Consider the following 19332-nt stretch of genomic DNA (forward strand, 5'->3'; position numbering starts at 1 on the left):
TCGCTGGATGCACCTGTCTTATCAGCCACCTCAAAGTTGGAAAAGGATGTTGGTCATTTCTCGTTCGCAGACAAAATCGCCGCACGACGCAAACACGTTTCCCTAAAATTGACGCTGTGCAAAAACTAATAAATATTTTTTCAAAAACTAAAAAGGAGTGTACTCGTGAGAGTATAAGCTTTCAAACGAGCCTAAGTTTAGCTCGTTTGGACCATTTTTCAGCCCTTTTCAAAATTTATTTTTTTGAATTAAAAAAATCGCCATGCGACGCAAACACGTCTCCGTAAAATTGACACTGTGCAAAAACCAATTGATATTTTTTCAAAAACTAAAAAGGAGTGTACTCGTGAGAGTATAAGCTTTTAGACGAGCCTAAGTTTAGCTCGTTTGGCCTATTTTTCAGCCCAGGGCGGCACCAGTCCGGGAACTTTTTGATCACACCTCGTATGATGTTCCTTGACTGTATCAACGTCATAAGCTTTGTGAAATCACCGCAAAGTTTTAACACCAGGATATAATTTTTCTTCGTCTCTCCTTTAGTTTGTCACTTTATCCTCTTAAAAATACGGCGAAATCGTTATACCAACTTAGGATGTGCATACTTACACCTCTTACACACTTTGATTATGATCTTTCTGAGGAAATGAACCTGCTAAATCGACGAATTTCGCGTATCCTGGTTTCCTAGAAAAAAGAGAGCCTGCTGCTGGTGCATACACATACCGACAAAGCTTAGGTTAAATCTCAGTTTAAGAAATCATTTCAAACACTGTGCAAGGGCGATATTTCTATTAACTTTGGACGGAAAAACTAGGCGTTTGGACGGATCTTATTATATTTTGTTGATGTATTGGTTTGATCCATCGGAACACAATTGAGTGACGATCATTTGTCGTTTCTTCGACGCAACGAGTTTTTTTTTCCTCAGCATAGCAAAAAACTACAAAAGAAAAAGCTACTTTGTTCAATTGTGATTTATCTAATTTTTCTCACAGTTAGCGTGTAGTACAAGATATCGACGGTGAAACTACCAAACCACGTATCTCGGTTTGCGACGTCGCAGACTTCCTGTCACACTTTATTTTTTAAATGAAAAACTACTTAACATCTACTCTTGAAAATTTCTGTGATTTTTCCTCTTTGTGCGGAGAAAATTCCGTGAAAATTTCAAGGAATGATATTGATTTGGTCTACTTCGAAAAAATAAAATGTGAGCGTAGATTTTTTAAACACCGCAAACGAGATACGTGGTTTGGTAGTTTCACCGTCGATATGCAGTTTCCTAGTTTCACCATATCGTCGATATTTTAATGAAATAATTATCATTTTACTTTTCATCACGAGTCATGTAGCGCATTACTGATCGAAACTAAATCCGCAGATGCGCTAATTATGGAATGCACTTATACGCGCGTAATGTCAAGAGGACTGTTTCTGAGACATTGACTGATCCCATGTCGTCGTTTCTCCTGTGAAGGAGTATCGTAACTCCATTCGAATGTTGCAAAATTGACGAAAAAAATTTATTTTTTTTAGACAGAGTTATGATTGTGCAGTCTTTGTCCAAAATTTTATTGATTTATGAGTGTGATTGAAAGAGAAATAAACTGAAGTTCCCGTCAGGAACTTCCAACATTTTCCAGGGAAAAATAAAATGTGTGAGTGTGAATTTTGCAACGTTGGAATGTAGTCAAGTTCTTTCATCCTGGGAACGGTGAGATGGAATCATTTGCATCCCGTGCACAGTGCATATCATCGTCATCAACCATAAACTCAGTTAAAAAAATGTTAAGGTGTCAGCCTTGAGAACGGTGTCGGTATCCATTGGCTGAAGCGTGGCAATAATCACCGGTTCGCCCACTGATGTCTAATTATTTTGCCGATTGCAATTGGTACCTATTTGAGGAAGCTCACTACCGTTATTCGTTATTCAATCGTGTTGATAAAGCGGGAAGCATTTATTACCGCGTGAGAAACACGCTACAGCTTATTACTACCGCACTATTACCATACTCGGTGTGGCTCCATTCATGATTGGATGAACCCTTGCAATCATCGAAAGCAATTAGACGTGCTTTACTATATGACATAATTCTTGATGAACGCGATTCATTATTCTCATTTTGATGAGCTCGATATAGTGAAATAAAATTTGGACTGGGATTAGCAAAGGATACCTATTTAGGATTTGAGCCGGGCTTAGCAAAAATTTTTCTTCGAAAAAAAGGAAACAAGTACTTAGTGGTTGTGAAATGAATTTATTGACAAGAAGAATGTAAAAAAGAAAGAAGTAAAGAATCACCTGCAAGTATGCGTCAGACTTAAACTTTCGAAATAATTATCTTTTTGCACCGATTACCTATACCTATTGTTTTTCTACGTGAATATAAGGAGGGTTAACTCTTTGCAATTATGGGGCACCATTGCAACGTACTCATAGGTCTTTCCTCCCATTTATCTAACTATCGGCAAACCATTTTTTTTCCTCCCAATTTTTTTTTTATTGATGTATTTAACATAGGTGGTTTTATTGCTAGTAATGTGGCGTTATGTTGATAAACTTTAGCTCCTGCAGAAATACACACAAAAATAAAAGACACATTTTCATTTCCTCATCTTTTTTTTAAGGTCGACGAGGGATCGTCTGGATTCTATCCTTGAATTCTAAAAACTGAGGAAGTATAGTCATTCTAATGATAAGTCTAGGACAAAACTTTAAAAAAGAAGAGGGAAAGATTTAGAAGAATGTGTTTGGTCTGTCATGGTCTATAATATTTAAGATCAACAAAGGCTTTTTCATCAGGCCGATTCAAAATTGAACCATGACATGAGTTGAAAATATTACATTCACAAAATTGATTAATTAGACCGCCACCAGTCACCCCAGGAATTTTTATTTTTATCCCCACCCCTTCTTTAAGGTGCTTTGAAATGCTGCAAATATTCCGAGAAGAAGAAGGAAATTTTCACAAAACCAAAAGAAAAAATACGGAAGGTGTACATTACGAGGAAACCAGAGCAACTTTTCAAGTCTACAGCTCCGATAAATTTTGGTGAAGTGGCGCATGGCGTCTCGTAACAGGAAAATAGTATTGTTCGTAGTAGTCCTTTTTGTCCTATGCTGAAATTACTCGGTATAGGCCTTTTGATGTGAGTATGAAAGGTCTCTTAAATCACCCTTCTACTGTCGCTAGGTATTCATCAACTGCAGACCACTAATGTAAAACTTCAAGGTTTGCCCCCTTCAAACGTGCAACCGTGGAAACTGCGTGACAATCATACCTTCGGACTTTTGTCGTCAATTCAAAACGACACAGAAAACGAATTATTTTTCAACCCGTTTTGACTGTGACTATGTACACGTATCGCCCCTGATTTCTATAATTTATCGCTTGTTTCTCAGAATTCTCTTTCCCTTTTTCTTTGAAACCTATTTTCCCCTCGTGTCGTTAATTTTAACAATGACGGATCTAAAAATACGCACCAACACGAAGAAGAGACTGATTTAAATTCTTACAGATTAAAATTATCTAAGGGATTTGGCTTCACGCGATTTAGGAGAGGTATTTGGTATCAACTCACTACTAAACTGAAATACATTCGATCCACTTAGGATTTTATTGCAGACATAAATTAAAAAAATAATTGCATGGAACTTTTTATCAATTCGATCGTTGAGATATTTTAGGTGTGTTTGCTTTTAAATATAGTGGTTATTTACAGTGATGAAGCAGGATGTCTGCATGCCAAAGGCATCGTTTTAGCTGTATCTTAGAGCAGAGCAGTGACGGCGTAATTAGACATTTTTCATGGTACAGGGAGTCTGTAAGGTCATAAATCGCTCAAGAGGGGTAAGGGCTGGCAGCAGAAAGCTTACGCTAAACTCCAGGCTAAGCTTACGCTTACCTTCACCATTTATGCCAGATTTTTTTACAAAATTACCGTTCGCGGTGCAAGTCATCATGCAACCTGCTCCACAACAATTCGGAGAAATCATGGTTTTTTCATTCCATTTCCCCCGAAAACAGATAAATAACAAGAAGAAGAACAAGAGGAAGGAGGAGGAGAATAAGAAAATTAAAGTCGGTATAGGATAAGTTTAGGGCTTGGTTTTGATTCAGAGCAACCCCTTAACTAGTGCGGTTGAAATATTTTCCAATGAGGGCAATTGGACTGAATTTTTCAATAAGAAACTACTATTTCTGGCTCTCACTTAAATAATCTCTTTATCCGAGGAAACTGATAGCGCACGTATATTGTTTCTAAAATGAACTAGAAATATTAGTTCCTAATTAAAATTATAATCTGATCGGACGTATTTCTGCCAAACGGAACTATGTGTATTAAGACATGAGCCTTGAGACCCATAAGAATATATGCATACCAGGGTTCACGTTATAATTCACGTAGTTCCGGTTGGAAGAAATACGTCCAGTTAATATGCCCTACGGACAACTAGGAGACAACCCGTGATCCAATAAAAGCTTAGTGTGTTTCAATTAGGTGTCTTAGAAACAGCAACGAGGCGTTTAATGATCGCGATTACCGACATTTCTTCATTTGAGGCTGTGGTAAAGAATCGATTGTTAAAGATTTATTAATACAAGTACACAATACACATATACAAGTTAAGACAATTTTAATTTTTAAAAAAAAAAATACTCACTGGCGACGATTTTAACGATTATTAATAATTGTTACACTGGAAAAAAACACATTGAATCTAGAGTCCAGACTCTTAAAAACATTGAAAAGAAAAAGGACTCTTGATTCAATCAGATTTAAGCTTAAATCAAAAGGAAATCCGCTCAAATTAAGAGGCTTAGTTCTTGATTTAAGCTTAAATGTGATTGAATCAAGAGTATTTTTTCATATCGATGTTTAAGATTCTAGACTCTAGATCCAATGTGTTTTTTTCCAGTGTAAAACAGTCACAGGCGAGCACACTGTTTATCGCTCCTTCTCCATAGGTTCATAAGACAAAAATCAATCGATATATCGCAAAACACGCCACGCCAGCGGTTGGAAAATTTGCTGAAAATACCGTTCGTGTGGCCAACAAGAAGACATGATCGGATCAATGACTCGAAGATTGGAGCTCATCTTGTAGGTCGCGATGAACGTCGGGAAGTGTGCGGTGCCGCCGGTGGCGTGATGCAGGTTGCGGTGACTCACGGCGCGGCGCGGCGCCAGGGAAGATTGTGAGGCTTCCCTCAGGTTACTCGTATGTTGTCTGACCAATTTACCCACTCGAGGGCTCAATTGGACGTATTTCCGCCAAACGGAGCTATTAGCATTAAGACATGAGCCTTGAGACCCACAAGAATATATGCGTAACAAGGCTCACGTCATAATGCACATAATTCCGTTTGGCAGAGATACGTCCAATTCGTAAGGGGCTCGATCAAGTTTTCGATCCTCCCGTGGTTGGAACTGTTGAAACCTAAGTAGCCTCTTCCTCGAGTAGCCGGAGACAGAGCAATCCTACACCGATGAAAATGATCTGCGAGTTCATCTGGTGTCATAATTACAGGACAGGGGATCCAGTTATCATGGATCCTCTGCTTATATTATCTTTATCTCTGTTACTTTTGAAGAAGGTAAGCTCGATGATCAGGGGCAAAAAGCAAGAGTTGGTTTGAATAAAACTTACCGTGCTGAAAAAATAGGATAAACAATGGTTCGAGATAGCTGGAACCGGCTGAAAAGATGAAGAATAAATAAGAGGGAAGTAACAGAAACAGAAGAAGTAAGAGAAAATGTCGCTCTTCTGACATAAGGGCGTATCTTTATTTCCAAATGAGCCCTAGAAAGCATGGAATCATATGGAACACAGGGCTCAATAGTAGAAATCGAGATACACTCTTACGTCCGAGGAGCGACGAAAAGAGAGGAATTACAGGAAAAAGTTAAAAAAAGAGGAAATTAAATAATTAAAAAAGGGCGGATTTGAAAAACTAGCCCTGAGTCAGTGCGTCTTGCACCGCTAAACATGTTCTGCGGAAGTGCCTTCAATTTTTAACATGCAACACGCACATCCGTGGAACACGAGTAGTTTCATCAAGGCGCCATAACCAACTCCGTCTGATCTCCGTAAAACTGAAACACCTTCAATTTCTGAATATGCAACACGCAAATCCAAGATACTGAAAATAAAAACTCGTGAGGGATAAAAAATCTTCGAGGAAAATAAAAGAAAATACGATGTTTGCCCCACACCTCAATTATACCGACTGTTTTCACTACCGGGAAGGGGAAAGAGGGCACAAAACTCTTCATCATTCAAGGTCACAGGGCTTAATTCTTCCTATGTCATTGAGCTGAATAGTCGACCTTTTTTTTCTCAAAATTTGTCCCTTTTTTTAGTGCGATGGGGAAATTAAATTGCTAAATTTTAGAATTTCATCTTTTGCCGTTTTCGCTCAAATTTTTTGTGAACTAGAGAGAGTTCAATGTTTTATTTATGCTGTTTAAATATACCGTGAGAATGAGTCTCATGCAATTTCCATGCAAAGTCTCATATTTCAAAAAAAAAGGAAAAAATTCGACCGCTTCACGCAACTGTCCTGCTTTCATTTTTTAACCCGTATATCTCCTTCATACCTTTGTATTTTATTGATCGATTCCTTCCGAACATTGTGAGCATAATTTTTCTCTGAAAAATCTCTGATCATTCAATGTCTCAAATGAGTAATGAGCCCTCAATGTAAAAATCAATTTGAAATTTTTAAGATGTATAGACTTCTTCGCTAAATCACCGATCGATGGTTGATCCTCGTGACCTTGGAAAGTAGTCGCAAACGTCAAGTTAACTCTCTTTCCATCTTTACTGCGGCTCAGATTTTATCAGCGAGCTTTACTAACTGACCTAACCCAAAGAGAATCGCACGAGACAAAAATTCTAATAAGGAGTTAAAATGCAAATTCTTAGTGATCACGTTTTAAATTTTGAATCTTCAAAATTATGCGACCACCTGTGCCCTTGAATACGTACATTATGCGTGTAAAACCAGGTGCCAAAATTTCAAGCCAGGCACCTTACTGCTGGGATAAGAAAATTTTTAATTCAAATTTTTTGAAGTTTCTTCAGAATCTACATAACACGTGACAAGTGACAAGTTGAACTGATTGCGTGAGTGCCCCGTGAAACCACTATTGAAAAGGACTGTGGTGGTGAAGATATGTAAATAACTTTATGTTAATTCTAAAATGTTGTTATGTTATCGGAGAAATGTTGACATTTTCCACTTTTTTATATCCGATGCAAATTCTATTAAACTGCATAGTAGATTTGATAAACCCCTATGGTAACGTAATGAAATGCACATGCGCCAAACATATGTTCACATAAATGAAAACTATCGGCCCGATCAGTTGGAGTACATCGATTAGGAGAAGTTTGACACTGGAGGATTCATTTCTGATTTTCTCGCAGCCTCTTTAGACTCCATGTGGTTGCCGGGGACCCAGACAAAATGGCGGATTTTACAAAGCAGATGAAATACAATTGTTAAAAAATTTCCTCTCTTTTCCCCCTTAGGAATGGAGTCATTTTTTCAACGAACAATTCAATTTTTCTCGACACAAAAGTCAAAACTTCTCGAATACCACCTCCCATCCGAAATCCTTTCCCATTTATCTAGGTTCTAATGACACCCAATGTTCATACCTCTCTATCCCTGGCGTCAATTTACGACCTCTGCGGCAATTTACAAGCTATTTGCGAATTGCCTCGGCCAGTTTCAGTAATTTACCCAGAAAAAATGAAGATTTCTTTGGAAATGGGGTAATTCATGCACGAACAATTCACTTTTCCTCGACACAGGAGTTCATTTACTTGAGTGTATGGACGTTTCAGGAACGGTTAGGACCAAGGCCCTAAGCCGTGAGCAATTTAGACCCCCAAGATCAAGTACGAACCGAACTATGAGAAACAAGCTTAGCATGATATTTTCAAGGCAGAGAGCATAAAATGCTGCAATCGTCCTTAACTTTCGCATCGGTACGATTCCGGTTAGACTTAGCTTAGGGCCGAAAAGTTTGAATGGTTTTCGCGGGAATCTGCTAATAATAGATGTCGATCCCGGCCGTCAGTGGAGCCATTTACGGCGGGCAACGCTATGCTCCAAAGCAACCGTGAACTATTCCCCGTTTAATTGTCGTTTAATGATGTCGTTAAATTTTCTCGCGAATTTTCGCCGCGTTGCACCGACCGAGGGCATCACGTTCGCTAAAATTAAATGTTAAGTAGGCCCGTCACGATCGGGAAGTTCGCGGGGGAACTTGAAGAAGCTTGGAAGTATGCGGAGCCACGTGGGAAAACAACGTTGCGCCATTTTCACTGAAAAAAAAAAAATCTTAAATTTGCCGCCAATAAGTATTTTTCCTCAAATCCAGAATTTCGCTGCAAACTATAATTCTTTGCTTAATACTGAAAAAACACTGAAAAAAATAATATGCTGTTTTAGCATCTACACCGAAAAAAATAATATGCTGTTTTAGCACCTAGGATGTAAAAAATGTGTCTGGTGATCTCAAGATGCTGCCTTAACTGCCTACAGAGTTAAATTTGCATTCACAGGATGTAAAGTTAACTGCGAGGGCAGTAAGGACAACAACTCCGGATCACCAGACACATTTTTAACATCCTAGGTGCTAAAACAGCATATTATTTTTTTCGGTGTAGGATGTCAAAAATGTGTCTGGTGATCCCAAGATGCTGCGTTTACTGCCCCCGCAGTTAATTTTACATCCTGTGAATGCAAATTCAACTGCGTGGGCAATCAAGGCAGCATCTTAGGATCACCAGACACATTTTTGACATCCTAGGTGCTCGAGCAGCATACAATTTTTTTCAGTGAAAGTATAGTAAAAGATACAATAATAGTTTTTTACTCAGTTATACTATTTTGTGAAAATACTCAGAATTACAGTGGTATTCCCCACAACTTTGGTGATGTTTACTATAATATGGTGAATGCAACCATAGAGTCTAGTGTTCATTATCACATACGGATCACTGTATCAGAGTATGGTAAAATCTACAACATTTTGTTTTAAGTGAACCCAAGTATTATTTTTCTTTCATCAAGAAAAATTCAACTTAAATCAAAATAAAAAAAAAAATTCTTGGCGGCGAATTCAAGAATCATCATGCTTGAGCTAAACATTTGTTTTCAGTGATGGAGAGCCACCTATTTCAAAGGGCATCCATGTTGAAATCAATGATGTATTAGGTGCCATGTTGAGATTATGGAACACTATGTGGTAAAATAGTGCTGGGTCTACATTGTTTTGCGGGGAAAACAAGGCCAGAAAGTTCAACAATTTCAATTCGAGTCAACAATTTTGAGCGCTAGTGCATCTGCCTGAGCTGAACACTCTCCCCCACCCCTACCTCCTTACTATTGCACTGATACTTATTAGCAACATTTTTTACTATAATTGGAATTTTTGAACTTCCTGGCCTTGTTCTCTCCGCAAAATGGTGTGGTCTTAACAGTACCGCCTTGCCCCTTTGTTATACGTTCAGTTTGGGTCAAGTTTTTCAGTGTTTTTCTCACGGTTGAGATCATGCTGGTATCAAACTGGTATAAACTCGGCCAAAATAAGCAATCTGATACTAACAAGAAAAATGTTAAGATCAAGTTGGTCCCATTTTCGTATACCGTGTTGATATCACATATGTATAAGCGTTAAGACGAGTCCATGTTAGCAGAATAAGCCCTAGGTGCTACAATACAAAATTTCATGACTGTAGATCAAAATCGATCGATTTTTTCGTAGGTGCAGCTTCTGAGAACCATGATCTATTAAATTAAGTGGAAGTAACGATTTTTAAAAGGTTATTCAATTAGAAGTATAAAGGCATGACAGGTGAATTTATGGGTGAATTAATGGGTAAATTATTTACAGGTGATACGTTGAATTTAGAGTGCACTGCGGCTTTCTTTTTTCAATTATCTTACAATACGCTCAGCGGTAAAACTCTCGTCGATGTGAACACTGAATGGTGCCGCGAGCACATTTGAATCATGATTTCGTCGCGAATTGCCCATTATTTTCCGCTTGATTTTCGGTCGAAATGAGAGGCACAGGTCCGAACTCGAGGCGGCTCACAGTGGATCGAAACAATCAGAGAGGTTGGACATAACATTTTTCACTACACTGACAAAAAAATCTCGGTGTATTTACCAAGAAAAGGGTAAAATTACGGAGAATTCAGGGTTCTACTTGATCCCAGTTTTTTTTTTGGTAAAATTACCATGTATGGAATTGGTAATTTTACCGAGAAATCTCTGTAAAATTATTGACTTTATCGGTAATTTTACTGATCCCCGGTAAAAACGCCAATAATTTTTATCGACTGTCGTAGAATTACCGAGATAAAATGGCGAAGTTACCGGGAATTGATTACCAATAAAAGTGGTATTCTTACCTATAAAAAAACAGTAAAAATACCGGTTTTTAGGTAAGCTTACCAGTCTGTTTTGGTAAAATTACCAATAATTGGTAAAAAAAGTGAGATGGTAAAGGTACCAACGGACCTTGGTAAAAACGCCGAGAATTTTTTTTCAGTGCAAGACTTCAAATTTTGATGTTTAAGTCGTCACAGTTTAAATTTTAAGGGGTGCTTCGAGCAGAGAATTTCACGAAAAAACCAATGAAACCAATTAAAACCTCAACATGTCGCACAAACGGAGTTATAAGCTTTTAAAGTAGAGTGCCTTTATACGGAGAGTATGGACAACTCGACTTATGTCGCTCTTTGGGCCCAAAAGGGCGACAACTTGACAAAAGGAAAATCACTACAAAAGTGCCGCTGCCAACCTACGGATTTGAAAGATGAATCAATAGGACCGACAGCGCATTGTAAACATTCTTTTTTGAGATTGAGACTTTGAAACTGAGAACATTCATGCAAAATCAAAGCTTTTTACGAGCATTTATAATCTTTGATCGTGTACCTACTCTTGAAGTTTAAATTTATACCACTGGATAATTCGAGTTTATAGGTTGACTGTCTTTTCGGGCCCCAAGAGTTACATGACCCGATCAACAGGGCCGGATTTACCTACTTGCCGCCCATGGGCCGCCTGGATTCTTCCGCCCTCTTCTCATTTGTTTTGAAACATCAATAGATCGTATTCAAAGACATAAAGACGGAGCACTAAAAGCAAAAAATGAAGCTTCTAGAGCTTCTTTTCAATCACCTCTACTATTGGCTAGAGGATTGGCGGCGAAATCGGGACAAGTTTGAATTCAAATGTAGGGCGGGAACTAATAAATAAAATTGCGGAAACAAAGTATTTTAGGTTGATTTTTGCCCAAATTCAGGTACACACTCATATTTTATTAACTTTAGGTTAGTTTCGGTCCGTCGTCGACCGACTGATTTCATTTGGGAGTAACGTTTCATCTAGAACTGTAACGGCCTGTTTGAACCTGCAGAACCACCATAAGCAGAAGAAAAACTAACTTTATCTGAGATTACTGCCTGTTACCGAGCAAAAGTAGGTGTAATATATTAGGACGCAGACCGAACTTTCTTAATATAATCGTTTTAAGCATTTAAAACACGTTTCGAAGAAGAAATAAGGAAAAATCAAGAGGACAAGTTCAAATCAAATTTCCGTTTGCCGCCATGGATTCCCGCGCTCATTTACACACTCACACAAGCGCGCAGCGCCGAACCTAGCTTCACTTTTTCCCCGTGCTTTTAGATACGAGCGCTCCGTCTTTATGTCTTTGATCGTATTCGACAGTGACATGTCGTTGGTATGTATCGTATGTAGTGGTATGTATCGTTTGGTTCAAAACAATAGAACATAACCTCAAACAAAAATTTTAGGATTTAATTTGGATACGCTGAAAATGAAAAAATTCCTAACAATTTCACTTTTCATTGCCATTTGGAACTCCAGAGAATAAAAATTCGATCACATATGTCCAGTTACCTCAGATTTCTGAATTGATTTTTAAGGCTGTGGTTACATATTGAACCAATCGATATCAATATAATCTCACCTGTGTGATCTCTCGAATACAATCTATAAGAAAGTAAAACTATCAAGTAAACGTGCCGCTGGGGGAGGGGTGTATGAGGCGCGTTTACGCGTTTATAAAAACGGAACGAAAAAATTATGAAAGAACAAGCATAAATGTGGTTAAAAATTTTAACTTCCACCACCACGCCGACCGCACCTTGTTGGCGCAATGCGGGAAGTATTCATGCAGTCTTGTAGGCGTTATGCATTTCAAGCCGACTGCTGCTGACTGCAGCAGTGTGTTTGACGCAATGCGTGAAGTATTCATGCAGTCTCGTAGGCGCTATGCGTTTCATGCCGACCGCCGCGCCGTTCTAGGTCAAATTGCGTGCTTGGTTTTTCTCTTAAGGTGCTGTCTCTTGTATCGCCGAAAGACGACAAAATTAGAAATTACTATTCTTTTACTCTCAGGAAGTGAGAGATTTTGTAGCCATTTCTCGTTTGTAATTTATATTCTGAATCCGATTTTTTTCCCTCTTTTTTTGATACCTACATTCAAAAAGATTGCAAAATTTGCCGCCCCCCACATTTTGCCGCCACGGGCCGCGGTCCATGTGGCCACGCCACCGCCACCCCCTTAATCTGGCCCTGCTGATCAAACCTAACCTCCAAATTTTCGAGTTGTCCATACACTCCCAATAAAGGTCCTCTATTTTAAAGTTTCCAAATTTTGTCCGACCTCTCCTATTGACTCGATCCACTGTGCGGCTGGGCTTGATGGGGGTGACTGCCATTGTGTTTTAACAAGCATGGTTCATGCTAATCTTCTCCTCTCGACCGGTCCCGCTCCAATCGGGCGATTGTCCAGCGATGAAAGTGATTTCGATTTCGATTTCGCTGGCCTATATCGAGTCGGCCGTGCGCTTGAAGCACTTCCATTGCGAGAAGGCAAAAGCAAACATTGCTTATTTTCTTGATCAGCCGAGTGTCTGAGTATGATTTCGTGCGGTAGTAGAAGTACCTAAAGCTATGTTGCCAAAATTTTCGGCCATTCGGTCGCAAGAAAAACTTAAGGGGAGTCGGCAGTCTTTTTTTTTAAGTTTTTTTGGTGTCTTTATAATCGATTTCTGCATATATGTAAATTTTAAAACCAAAATTCTTAAAATCTGATCATTTCTACCCGAGTCATGCAACGTTTTGTGACAGACGGAATAATGCAACCCTTATGCTAGTTCAAAACCTTAAACAGGTTTTCTCAAAACTATGTTGTTTTTACTTTAAGGCACACTTTTCTCAGAGTCTGATGGGAGGATTTTCAAAAACTTTTAATATGCATTTTTCTTAGCCTACAGACGAGAGGGTTTGTTCTTATTATTCTTCTAAAGAAAAGAAGGAGTGTTTGAAGGCTTAAGTTGCTGATTTTTTTACTTTTTTAAAAATTTCAGAATTATTCAAAATCGTCCGATCTGAAGCTAGATGAAAGTCTAAGGATCCAAACAAAAAATTTTGAAAATTCGTCCTGGAGAACCTGAAAGATATGTACCTTAGCACTAGTATAGTTTAGACGGTGAAGATGGGGACTGCCGGCTCTCCTTACGGTGAGGCATCACTCCGGTCTTTATACAGGGTTACTAATAAGTCACGCACCACTGGCCATGAGGGGAGTAGCCATTTGAAAATTTTGAGTTGCCCCCCGCCTCCCTCCCCTCGAAGGGATCAAAAACTGGAAAGTGCCTGAGAAAATTTCCCCCTTTATATGAGGGAAAACGTCTTAAACCTCAAATCGATATCATAATTAGAACTAAACTTATGGTCAGTGGTGCGTGACTTTTGAATGACCCTGTATGTCGAGTATTCTGTGACAAATAGCTTAGAAGTAGCCGGTTTGGTACGAGATTTTTGGAGACGTTGTGATTATAAGCGCGTGAGCAGAGCTGCAGGGGTTGAAACGGGACAGCCGTTCGGTCATCCGTTATTTATCAAACCTTCGGTTAAGGTGTATCTACTCTGCTTGATGATATTCAATTAAAATGACTCAATTTTAATCCACCACGCGTTATTTCTGCTAAGTTTTTGGGTGACATCTCTGTCATCTCCAAACTTCTATCTCACAAGGGGAGTCTACGAAGTGACATCCTGGGATTGGGTTCATTTTGCTTGTACATGAAGAAGAGACAAATCTAAGGTTGACGTATTTTTTTTTAGCCGCCACCTCCCAACCGTTCTCGAGATATCGATTTTTAAAGTTACGATTTTTGCACGTTTCCGCGCGGAGTTCCGGCGAGTCAACTGAGCGCCGGCAAGCTGCACGAAGCCCGTTTCCTATCAGCGCTGCAGACCGGCCATCCTTATCAACTGACTCGTGGCCGAGTGGTAGAGTATTCGCCTACCGTTTCAGCGATCGCGGGTTCGAATCCCGCTTCGTGCCATAGCTTTTAGGGTACGCCGCAATGCGTTTTTACAAGTTTTCTTCATTTTTATCACACACCAAGGGGTCCGCCCCCTGGCCGCTACGCAGTCCAACCCCCAGGGCGAAAAGGCCCGCTTCGCGGCAAGCGAAATCATCGAAATCGACCGTTGACGGTTGCAAATTCAGAGTAAGGAAAAAGTAATTAAGAATATTGTGTGGTGGGAAATTTTTATTTGAAATTAACATCATTTTATCATTCAATTAAAATTATTTACCCAGTAACCGTCAACGGTCGATTTCGATGATTTCGCTTGCCGCGCGAAGCGGGCCTTTTCGCCCCGGGGGTTGGACCGCGTAGCGGCCAGGGGGCGGACCCCTTGGTGTGTGATAAAAATAAAGAAAACTTGTAAAAACGCATTGCGGCGTACCCTAAAAGCTACGGCACGAAGCGGGATTCGAACCCGCGATCGCTGAAACGGTAGGCGAATACTCTACCACTCGGCCACGAGTCAGTTGATAAGGACGGCCGGTCTGCAGCGCTGATAGGAAACGGGCTTCGTGCAGCTTGCCGGCGCTCAGTTGACTCGCCGGAACTCCGCGCGGAAACGTGCAAAAATCGTAACTTTAAAAATCGATATCTCGAGAACGGTTGGGAGGTGGCGGCTAAAAAAAAATACGTCAACCTTAGATTTGTCTCTTCTTCATGTACAAGCAAAATGAACCCAATCCCAGGATGTCACTTCGTAGACTCCCCTTGTCAGCCCATTTTCTTATGCAGACGTTTAAAATTGAGGACTAGAGTACAAAAAGGGCATTTTTATGTTACAGCATTTCTGCATCATCGCTACCAAAATGTCTTTGAATTAAAGACTTTGGCTGAAGAAATCGACTAATTAAGAATACTCGGTTTGATTTCAGCCTCTCCAGAAGCTCGTTTTGCAGGTCCCATTCTAAGGCCTTGTCTCCACGAGCCGTTTCACGAGATTTGTCCCAGGGAAAAATCCCACTTACGAAGTTGGGAAAAATATTGAGTTAATCAATATTTTTCCCAGTACCAAGTATGGTACTTGTGCCCCTAGGATCCACTGAGAGAAGAAGAATAATTGAAAACGAATCGTGCGATATTTTATTCATTACTACATTGGTTAATGTTTGTTTAGTTAAAAAATGTGTCTAATTGTCAATTGAATGCAATTATTATTTTAATCTCGGTTAAATATTCGACTTTAACTAATTTATCTTCCCCCGCAAACTAGTCGCAGGAGTGTATGAGCCCCGTCCCGTGGAGACGGTAACTGGGAAAAATCCCAGAAGTTTCATTCCTGCGATTCGAACTTGGGACAAATCCCGTGAAAACGTCCCGTTGAGACAAGGCCTTAGGACATTCATCTTTAGGACAATTCTCGGTTCCAAACTTAACCCTACCTTTTTAAACGCAACGGCTCTGTGTACGAACTTGGAATCGAAGGCGAAAGATATCTCGAGAGTGGCAATACCGCGAATGATTGGCAATTCCTCTCGCGGAATAACATATTTAGAGATCCGTCACTCGGTACAATGTAAAGTCACGCTTTCCTGTCGAAGGGGGGGGGGGCAGGGAGGAAACGAAGAGGGGGGAGGGCGGGGGCGGCACTTGGCGCATGAATGGAGCGCAGGTTGTAAAGCACGGTCCCGGTCCAGGTGATTCATTCAATAATTCGTTTTTGGCGTCGCGTATTCCGCCGTGCTAAGGGAGAACGCCGTATGAACCTTCAGGCGTTGCCAAATTTCCTTTGAAAAAACACAAATTTCCAGGTAAACTTATGAGTATTTTCCTTCCGATTTTTCAGAGAATTTTTTTCGCAATTTCACCTGAAGTCCCTGTAAATTTCGAGGGAAAATATTCATATCTTTCCTCAAAAATAAACATTTTATCGAAGGAAATTTGGCAACTATTGAATGATCATACTGCGTTTTGCCTCAGCTCGGCGGTATTCGCGTATTTATTTGCAGAAAAAAGCCAAGAAAGTCGCGCCCGAACGATGCGTCACACCAAACACTTGTCACTCTTCCTGGCCCGCCGGAAACAATGCGGCAATGTTGCCATTTCGTCTATTGTCTCGGAGGATTGTCTTGCGCTAAGCGAGGTCGAGTCCGCTATGTCTTGGCGCCCAAACATGTTATTTTTGTGCTCTGAGTCACAAATTCTTGAAAATCGAAGATCTTCTTGGTGAGAAGTACCCACGCGCACAGCCACGTGCCGATTGATGCGTTTTGCAATTGGGAACTACAATTTCTGGCAATTGATAAGCAGTGACAACGGGCAATTTGAATTGGACCACATATTTGCAAAAAGGAACTACAATTTCGGGCTCGGTTCAAAAACAACCCATGTGCCATTCGTTTCCTTGTGTAGATGCGTGTTTTTATAGATGAGACGGAAATTTTAGTTCCTTATAGCAAAAAGCTGCCCAATTCATGAGGTTGATTGAACTTCACTTTGCAATTAGGAACTGCAATATCTGGCTTCTGGCCTAATTTAGAGACAGATTATGTGCCATGAGTTTCCTACGCAGGTAGGTACCTTATTGGATGAGTCTGAGACTGTAGTTCCTAATCGCAAAATTTGGTCCAATTGCCCTTCTATGGCCCTAACGTCATTCGTGGAGGCATCGGACGTAGCCAGATGGATTTTCGGTACACAACAGACCTGCCCATACTCTTCCAATCCAGGCACTCCACTTTGCACGGAGAATACCGTTTTAAAAGGCTAGATTTTTTAACTCAGGGGTACTATAGTGATGCTCCTTCAGCGAAATTTCCCGAAAATTACGAGGTGAAGGTCGCATCTTCTTCAATAGATAGATATTTCTTCGAAATCTACACTGGTAAAAAAAAACCTCTTGGACCAATGCCGCATTGCATTGTCTTAAGAGTGCAGTTTCTTGTCGTCGGATTTAAGAGTCTTGAACTCTTGTTTCAAGCGGATTTTGCATTAAAACAAGAGTCCAGACTCTTAAATCCGGCGACAAGAAACTGCACTCTTGAACAAAAGAGGTTTTTTTTACCAGTGTACCTAAGAAATTCAGAATTTACAGTTCTATACTGCCGTGCTAAGGAAGAACGCCGTGTGAAAATTCGAGAGTTGCCAAATTTCCTTCGATAAAATGTTTATTTTTGAGGAAAGTAATGAATAATTTTCTGAGAAATTTTCAAGAGCTTTAGATAAAATTGCGAACAAAATGACCTGAAAAATTGAAAGAAAAATATTGGCAAATTTTCCAGAAAATTCTTGAATTACCAACGAAAATTTGGCAACGCCTGAAGGATCATACGGTGTTTTTCCTTAGCATGGCAGTATATTGATCTGCTCTTGCTTGGGTGAACATTGGTGAACAACTGTTCTCGCACGAGTGTCTCATTTCAATGTCATCGGCGACTCAAGCAAGCGCTGGTAACTCAATGCCGTGTGGTTGCAAAGGCGTGATCGCTGATCAGGTCATAGATTTTCCTCTATTGATAGGAGAATCATCGACCCGATTGGTGGAATAACTGTAGCTATCCATTGCGCAAGCCCAATGGTTGACGGTCAATTTTTTCGGATAGACTAACGGTAGTCTATCAAACGCCGACGACCTCACCACGCAAAATAATCTCTTATTACAACCAGTCGAGCATGGATGCTTCCTCAAACACCTTGCTAGACCAGGAAGATTTCACTGAACTACCTCTTTTTCGTACTGTCTTTTTTCTTTCTCTCTAATTGTATATTGATAAAACAAAAACAAGCTTGTTCTTAGTCAAGGATTTTCCCTCTGGGACTCCACAATACATCGTGAAGTGGCAAGAAATTTTGGAAGTTTATTTCTCTTCGTAAACGGACTCGGAGAATTTGATGAGTGTTCAGTTTTTGTTCTTTTCCTATCCTCTCCATTTTTTGTCTACCAAAAGGAGGAATTTCAGATCACAAGATCAACTTTGGGTAGGTCAAGGTTCAAATTGAAGGGAAAAGGAACATGCTCTACGCAAAAACTGGCTCTATCGAAACTTTTTCTTAGTTTAAATACCATGAGAGCAAAAAAAAATAAATAAATAAATAAGCCCCGAGAAAAAATGTTGGGGGTTTTCACCAAGAGAGGGGGAAAAGAAGTCTTGGGGCGTTACACGAGATTTGTTTTCAAGAATGACAGTATACTAGTAATGGTGGTGAGAGTCCTGCGGAGGCAGCAGGAGTCTTATCCTAGTTTGTGACGTAGCAAAGTTCCCGTCATACTACATTTTTCAAATGACAAAATAATCAACTTCGTCTCTTAAAAACTGATCTGACTCTCCCGCTCTGTGTGAAGAAGATCTTGTGAAAATAGTTTGTTCCCCTTTCGTAAAATAAATGGGAATAGAGGTCCTGAAACGCTGTAATCGAGATACACGTCTCTGTAGTTTACTTGTCGGTATACTACACTGCCGTGCTACGAAGAACGTCGTATTTAAATTTTAAGGTTGCCAAATTTATTCCAAAAAATTTATTTTTGATGAAAGTCACAAATATTTGCTTTGACCCTCTCAGAGACTATAGATTGAACTGCGACGAAAAATCATCTGAAAAATTGAAGGGAAAATATTCATAATCTTCCTAGAAAATTCGTGTTTTATCAAAGGAAACGTGACCTTCCGGCCAAAATACCACAAGCGCCATGCGACGTTCCAACATTTCCGCCGCCATTTTATTTTTTTACAGGGAAATTATTGGTTGCAGGGCTGGATTTACTTACTTGCCGCCCATGGGCCGCCTGTATTTTGCCGCTCCCTTCTCATTCGTTTTGAAACATCAATAAAAACCATCAAGTGAACGTGCCGGAGGGGGAGGGATGCATTTACTCGTGTTGCACACATTTTTTGCGAAAGCCCTGTCAACACTACGAGCGAAATTTCATGAAACTTGGCGGGAAAGTTAAGTTC

The sequence above is a fragment of the Bemisia tabaci genome, chromosome 6 (assembly GCF_918797505.1).
Source record: "Bemisia tabaci chromosome 6, PGI_BMITA_v3".
Classification (NCBI taxonomy): domain Eukaryota; kingdom Metazoa; phylum Arthropoda; class Insecta; order Hemiptera; family Aleyrodidae; genus Bemisia; species Bemisia tabaci.